This window comes from Pteropus vampyrus, unplaced genomic scaffold, assembly GCF_000151845.1.
Source record: "Pteropus vampyrus isolate Shadow unplaced genomic scaffold, Pvam_2.0 Scaffold91, whole genome shotgun sequence".
In the NCBI taxonomy this organism is placed as follows: domain Eukaryota; kingdom Metazoa; phylum Chordata; class Mammalia; order Chiroptera; family Pteropodidae; genus Pteropus; species Pteropus vampyrus.
Genome location: NW_011888872.1, coordinates 8,914,310 through 8,922,069, shown reverse-complemented (window position 1 = coordinate 8,922,069; position 7,760 = coordinate 8,914,310). Strand labels below are relative to the sequence as shown.

The 7,760-nt window shown below is 36.1% G+C and overlaps 1 protein-coding gene and 1 pseudogene across 20 annotated transcripts in view; both read right to left on the bottom strand.

Annotated features, from left to right (window-relative positions):
• Positions 1-7,760, bottom strand: part of NRXN1 (neurexin 1) — a 1,047,547-nt gene that overhangs the window by 75,848 nt on the left and 963,939 nt on the right. The window lies entirely within an intron of this gene.
• LOC111742353 lies at positions 3,064-3,182 on the bottom strand (annotated as a pseudogene).

Below are 7,760 nucleotides of genomic sequence, written 5' to 3'. Positions count from 1 at the left end.
GGTTTGGGAACGTCTTTGTAAATCAGTAGAGGAGTAGCTTCAATATCCAGATAATCATGGCACCTAGTATAATACCGGATTATCTAAAATTATTTACTGCATTCAACACACTTAGACACTTAGGGTTAGAGTATACTTAATTACACTGATGGGAGTTGTTGAAAAAAAATACAAACAGATCAGAGATCACATAGTCATGACCTACTTACAGGTATCTTGAGCTATGTAAAATCTTCACAGCTAAGGGAACTACTTCAAGGAAGCAAAGATGGGACATGGTCATCCTAGGACCCAGAGGCAACCTTGCAGACATGAAAATGGCTCCCTCTGCCAACCATACTCATTTACTCCCATTCAAAAACAAATATTTGATGATACAAACTGACCACAACCTACTCTTCTTTGTGTAAAGCAAAAGGTGAGAGCAAATTTCTAGAAGTTAATAAACGGGTTAGCAGATTTATTTCACTCTTCTCACAGCACTGTGGAAAAATCACCGAAGTGTAAAAAACAGGATTCTGTCACACCAGTGCCTCATATTCAGTGCTGCAGCAGAATGAAATATTGACATATTTAGGTGTAGTTCTCATAATTTCACCCAACTCAAAGGAATGACTGGAACACCCCTGGGTAACATGAAAACACCTGGGGAAGGTAGAGAAAATGATCATTCTTTCCAATCTCTTTCGCGCCTTTGGATTTCTTATAACTAAGGATACACATTTCTCACAGTGATTGAAGAGGGTGGGAACATCTGTCAAATCTGTAAAGTCGAGACATGAAACTCGTTTTTAAAATATCAGTAGAGGAGAACAATAGGAGAAAGGTAACTTGTAATTTCTGCCAGTTAGATATATGTAGGAGTAACTAAGTAAAATGAACACTTAAAAAAAACCCTCTTCCTTGACTTTTTAACAATTCAATTTCTCCATTTTAATAACATTGTCATTTGTAATTATAGGAGTGTTGAAATTTTATTTCCCTTTTCCGAGTCCTAAGTTTGTCTTCTGAGAGAAATTAAAAATTTTCAAATATAATCATGTAAAAATGTGGTAAAGCCTAGTACTTTTAATATTATTTTCAATAATCGATACAATACCTAAAAAAAGGGAAGAAAACCTATATGTCAAGTATAGACAGCACCACGCTGGATAGTAAAAATATATACATATATATTTAGAGAGCCTGAGTGCATCTCCCTTGGGTCTCATGACTCTGCCAAAATGATGGGATGATTTCTAGAAATTCAATAATCCTTCCACAAAATATGTACAGAGCACCCAGTGGGCAATGATCTGTGCACAGAGCTGGGAGTGGGGTGGGGATGAGCACGAGGTACAACTAACTATAAATTAGATGCAGAATATGTCATCGTGGATCTCATAGTCTAGACGAGGAGAAGACATTATTTTCCACCTTATACTAAAATTATTTGTGTATAAGGGTCATGCAAAGTAGAGATAAGTAAAAGTATTCAGAGGTGGGAGAAATTAATTTTTACAAGGAAGAATCAAGAAGTGTTTTAAAAGTAGATATAATTGACTTTGCCTGGAAAAGGGGGAAGTCTTTGGGCAGGCACAGAAGGTGGAAGGATATTTCCCTTGAAAAAGACAGCATGAGCAAAGACATGAATAAAAAAGCACAGCGGACCAAAAAATGGTTCTGTTTACCTTAACTGAGGGGGAGACAGTAATTGGAAAGACAGATTGGGGATTTACAGTATGTAGTAAACTAAATAATTACCAGCTAAAGATGTCTACACCCTAATCCCCAGAATTTGTAAATATGTTATCTTCTGTGGCAAAACACACTTTGCAGATGTGATAAAGAATCTTAAACTGAGGAGATTATTTTATATTGTTCAAGTAGGCTCAATGTAATCACAAGAGTCCTTATGAGTGAGAGAGAGAGACAGGAGAGTCAGAGGAGAAGTGATGAGGGAAGCAAAGGTCAGTGATAGAAGGAAGGCGCATGCATACCTTCTAGAAACTACAAAAGGCAAGGGAACAGATTCTCCCCTGTAGCCTCCAGAAGGACTGCAGCCTCACCAACAGATTTTAGACTTCTGACCTCCAGAACAATAAGATAATAAATTTGTGTTGTTTTAATAGGGAGTGGAAATCTTTGAATATACTATGTTATAGCATCAATAATGGTTTGTCTAGCCATCTTGGTGGTCCCACACTTTTCCTCATTCTTTGATTACAACACTTCTATTGTATTTTTATTTTTTAAAATATTTACTTGTCTATGTCTTCTGAATTATCAAGAAGAAAAAAGTGCTATTAATGAAATAAAGAAAATCCACAAGGAGAAAAAGATCTGAGAGCCAGATGCGAATTCTTTTCTGAACACAGTATATTTGAAATATCTGTTGGTTAGCATGGTGGGTGGAGAGTTAGAAATGGAAATTCATTTCTCCTCCTTAGACATAAAGGTGTATAACTCTCAGAAACAATTACTAAAATTTATTATTATAGCTCATAATATAGACGCATTGATGTGGCTGTTGACCATTGGGAAAATTTAAGTGGTGTGTATTCATGAGAAGAAAATTATTTATTTACTCAGAATATTTTGACAGGTTGTTAGAAGTGATTTTGCAGTAAGTTTTATTAGAGAAAATGTCATCATTTAAATTAGCTTGCGATTACCCATAAACAAAGTATAAGGCAACCTACTATAGAATGAATTACAGGGATGAAGAAAAAGATCTAAAGAAAAGTACGATAACCATAAGTTCCTTGGTTTCTGAAATATCTTTAACAGGACATTAATCCTTTGACTACACAAATAATTCTGAGTACCTACTAGTGCAAAGCAGAGTTCTTTAAGCATCTTTTACCTAACAGAGCCTTTGCCTTTGAAAAGCTTACTACCTCCTTTAGTGATGTAAAGTTGGGTACTTTCCCCAAACACTACATAATTACAGAGAATTTCTCTTTTTTATTTTATTTTATTTTTATTTATTTATTATTTTTTTTAGGCGAGGCAACCCTTAGTTGACCTCACAGATTGCAAGGACCTTGTCAGCTTACAATCCCTTATTTTTTTTACTTTTTACAGTTACAGCACTTGGTCTTCCTAGGTGGTCTCCCATTCAAGTACTAACCAGGCCCAGCCCTGCTTAGCTTCCGAGATCAGATGGGATTGAACTTGCTCAGGGTAGGATGGCCGTAGAAGAGAATTTCTCTAAATTACTTTTTCTCCAAGGGCATTAATTTCTAAGTCTCCCAAAAGTATACATGGCCCATCCCTTTCTTACATGTCTGTGGACTGGGAGAACCTGAAGACACTGTGTGCCTGGGAAACTGAGGAAGCTGGAGACTGGGCTACAGAAGAGACTCGACATTGGAAGGAAAAATAGGTAAAGGAAGCTTAAAGCAGAATAACCTTCACCTATTTCAAGTCCTGGGTTGGCCTAGATTACTACCACATTAGGGATTTTATTGCTGCATTGCTTTTGCAAAAAGACGGCTTGGTCAGCAGAGTGGGATGACCTCTATAAACAGAAATGCCATGATGTTTAGCCATCAAGCAGAAATTTCAGGGGCAACAGGACACTGCAGTCTCCACTCTTTTGTCCCAAAGTGCAAACCACACAGGTCAACCAATTAAGTGAAGGCAGGGCAGGATTCAAACCTTTAGTTACCCTAAACTCTAAAAAGATCATGGTGCGTCCCACCCCAAGCCAGGGCCCAACACTTCAGAGAACTGCTTTCACATGCTATTCTATAAATAGTGCCTCCCAAGTTTAACTGGCTATTATGTGACCAGTGACCTCTGAAGCTGTGTAACAAGAAGGAAGACCAGCACCGTATGTAATTTTTACACACACAGGCACGCTTTTTTAAAATTATAAAATATGTGTAATGGATATTCTTTAAAATATATTATTTCCCATCATATATGTATTTGATTGCCTTTTTTGGAAAATATCAAACTTTTTCCAAAAACATTTTTTTGGAACATCAGTTCTTTGATACCCAAAGCATGTGTGAATTGACACATATCTCTTTAAGTAATTAAAAAGCAAAATGAACCAAAGTTTTCTGAAAATCATTTTAAAACACATTATTCACTTCCTTGCCTTCTTAATCAAAAGACGCTGAACGTAATTTAACCTTTTTTTATAATGACATGAGTTTTATTATTATGAATGATAATTATTCTGTGGTGCTGTGACACAGGGAGACCCTTAGGAATTGTTATAGTATATTGAGCTTCTTGTCTACACATGAAGTGGCCTAGTTGCCTTTTTTGATATATTTTTTTAAATTATGAATCAGCTGTTCATAAATTTTCTCCGGCCTTTCACTGGCACAACGTTGCCTTTTCTTACTACTCTCATTGTAGTCAGTCTACCTGCTTCCATCAATATTAACCAGTCAAGCAAGATATTCCCAATGTGTCAAAACTCAGGGAAATTACCTTGCACTGGGGTATTGGACCCATACTTCTCAAACATTATCATGCTACAGTTCCTTCTGGGGTCTTGTTAAAATGCAGATTCTGATTCAGTAGTTCTGGAATAGGAACTAAAACTCTGTGTTTCTAAGCAGCAGCCAAGTGATGCCCCTGCTACTGGTTCTTGGTATACACTTTGAGTAGCAAGATATTAGATATTAGATAATCCTGTTTTTTAGGATTGTGTTTAAACTAAAGGTAAAGTAGTTCTGAGGAATGGATTAAAGATTACCCTCCTATAAACAAGTACTAAAAACTTACAATGTAGACTTTATATTTAGCTCCAAAATGACTTTCCTTACCAATATGCACATTCTCTAACCCTACACCACACAAACCATATCTCACCTCTGTACACTAACATAAAACTTAATTTCTGCCTCTCTTATGGAAGTTATATCCTTATAAATTGTTATTTTTTTAGATGTAAGTCAAATTTTAAACTGGAATAGGAACCAAGTATTACATATATGTGTATTTCTTAAAACTATACCTTGCTGCAAAATGTTTTTAGAATAAATGTGGAGATTGAAGAATTAATAACTATAAGGTTTTTTTTTTTCTCCCATGTAATTTCAGATCCTTTATTGTGTGATAAATAATCAGCAAATGAATCAGGAAATGAATCAGGAAGTAATACTTCCTATGCTAGATAAATACTCTGATAAGTAATCAGGAAATTAAGCAATATTCTTATTAAATACATTCATGTCAAGTTCTAGTAAACTGTTGATAAATTTTGTTCTCAGAGCTCCTGCCTCTTTGTGCAATATATATCTTTTCCTAGTTTACCTCCCCAACACTCACACCTAATAGAACACAGCACACACAAGCACACATCTGAACATGTATCATCTTCATATTCCTTAATACCCAAAACCTTCTCTGAAGAGTCTGGGGTTAATTTATACTAAAATGTGCATGACTGACTATAGCTTAAAGTGTTATTTCCTATCCCCCGCCCTATCACGGGTTTGAATGTTTTAATAGAAGTCAAACTCCACATGTAACAAATTAAGCCATTAAAAAAGACATTTGGGCTTTTAATTATAAAGCAAAAGACAGATTTCAATAGAGAGCCTCTGAGCGCTCCTACATCAAGGTTATGTTAACAGTGAACTTCTGAGTAATTGCTAATCCACAGCTTTCCTACATCTGGGCTATATGAAGTCTCTCCATAATGATAAACTGCTTCCAGTTAGATATGAGGAAACAAATGTGCACAGAAAATCCCCACCAAGAGTTTGAGCTATAGAACCAGTCAAGGCTAGAGCAGGACAAACACAAAAATCAATTTGGCAGCTCATTTGAATCTACATTGTGCTTCTTTCCAAGGGCAGACAGGACTTATCATCTAGTTGGGAAAGAATAAAAGAAAATCTCAATTTCTATTAAACATCTGTGTAATAAAAAGAAATGGAAATTGTCTAACTGGAGATGATTTGAATGTCTAAGTAATAACATCAATGAAAGCAGGCATCATGCTAGCTTTTGAGTTAATATAATTCAATATCCATTTTACTAACTTAATCTTGCAAACCAATCTGCTACTTATCCCACACCTTTAATTAAGTCAGTGCTTACCTCCATGAAATTCTGAATGAAATCAATAACAGTCACTCAGAAGGGAAAGGTGAGGCATAAAATAAGACAGTCAATATAATATAGAGAGATTTATATAAAGCCACTCTATACTAATATATTCCTAAATAATAGAGAATAAGAAGAAAATAACTCTAGATGATATTCCACAGAGTCTACAGATATCTCTCCCAATCACAGGATATCGATATGATGAAACACACAGTAAGGGGGCAAGGATCTGCTTTTTCTAACCCTACAGATTGTTCACTGTGAAAATGCCTAGAAATCAGCTTAGAAATCTGAGCATACAACTGGCAAGCAAGATACTCTGATGCTACAGATGAGTTCTGGCAGAATGTGCTTCAGACAGCTACAAAATGAAGTTCCTATATTTGCTTTCTTGGTCATTCAGGGGTTGCTCAATTGTGAAAGTCAGACAACAGAATGTTGATTTCAGATAAGATAAGAGTCATAAAATTGTTATTTTCTTCCCACAACAAAACGAGTCAGCACATTTTGCTGAAAAAGAAAGAGATGTACTAGCTTGGCAGTGACTTACAAATCACAGGCCATAGTCATTATAAGCCCAGACTTTTGGCGTCAAAGGGAACTGGGTTTGAGCTCTAGACCAAGAAGGTATGGCCAAGTTATTTAACAGCTCTAATTTCAGTGCCCTCATCACAAACTGTAGGTGGTAATATCTACCTCATAGAGAGGTTAGAAGATAAGTGAAATAATATTTATGGGCTGTTTAGCAAAATGGCCACTCAATAAATAGTATTTATCATCATTTCCATGGAAGGCAATCATATTCAAGCATAAATTTTATGGTCTCTTTCACCTTTTCTGAAAATTAAAGGGGATGAATTGAATACATGCTAAAATTATCTAATCACCAGAGGCTTAAATATGTACAGCACTTAGAGGATACTATAAAAGAGTAAGCTATTATCACAGAGGGATGTAGAATGTATCAGTAAGATGGACTCTGCAGCCATATTAACTGCATTCATGTCCTTATTCTACCTCTGACCAGCTGTGTGCTTCTGACAAGTCACTGAACTCTCTGCCTCGGTTTCCTCATCTATAAAGTGAGGATAATAATAGTGACATTTACATACTGGATTGTTGTGAAAATTCAATAAGTTTCTAGATGAAAATAAGATATTGACACATACTAAGATCTATTTAAGTATTGATGTATAATCTTTTTTCTTTATAGCACATACCTTAAACACACCTTAAAGTGATCTCTAATAATTTTAGCTCCATAGTGTCCAGGACTTTTTGTACTACTGTCCCATTGAGCGTAGAAAGGACCTGTGACTAGCTTCTAATATAAAATGGCAAATGTGCCACACTTATAAAGACTTGGCCTTAGGAGACTGGAGTGAGAGATTCCTGCTGGCCTTGAAGAATCAAACGCTGTGATGCTAACTGCTTATGGAGAGGGTCACATGGCAGGGAACTGCAGGTGGCCTCTAGGAGCTGAGGGCCTCAGTCCCACATTCACAAGGAACTGAATTCTGCCGATAACCACGTAAGTTTGGAAGAAGATGCTAAGATCCAGAAAAAGCGCAGCCAAGCCGTTACTGTGATTGTATTCTTGTTAGAGACTGAGCAGCGTTAAAACTATGCCTAGATTCCTGATCCACAGAAATGCTGAGATAATAAATGTGTGTTGTTTTAAACCTGTAAGTTTGTTGTAA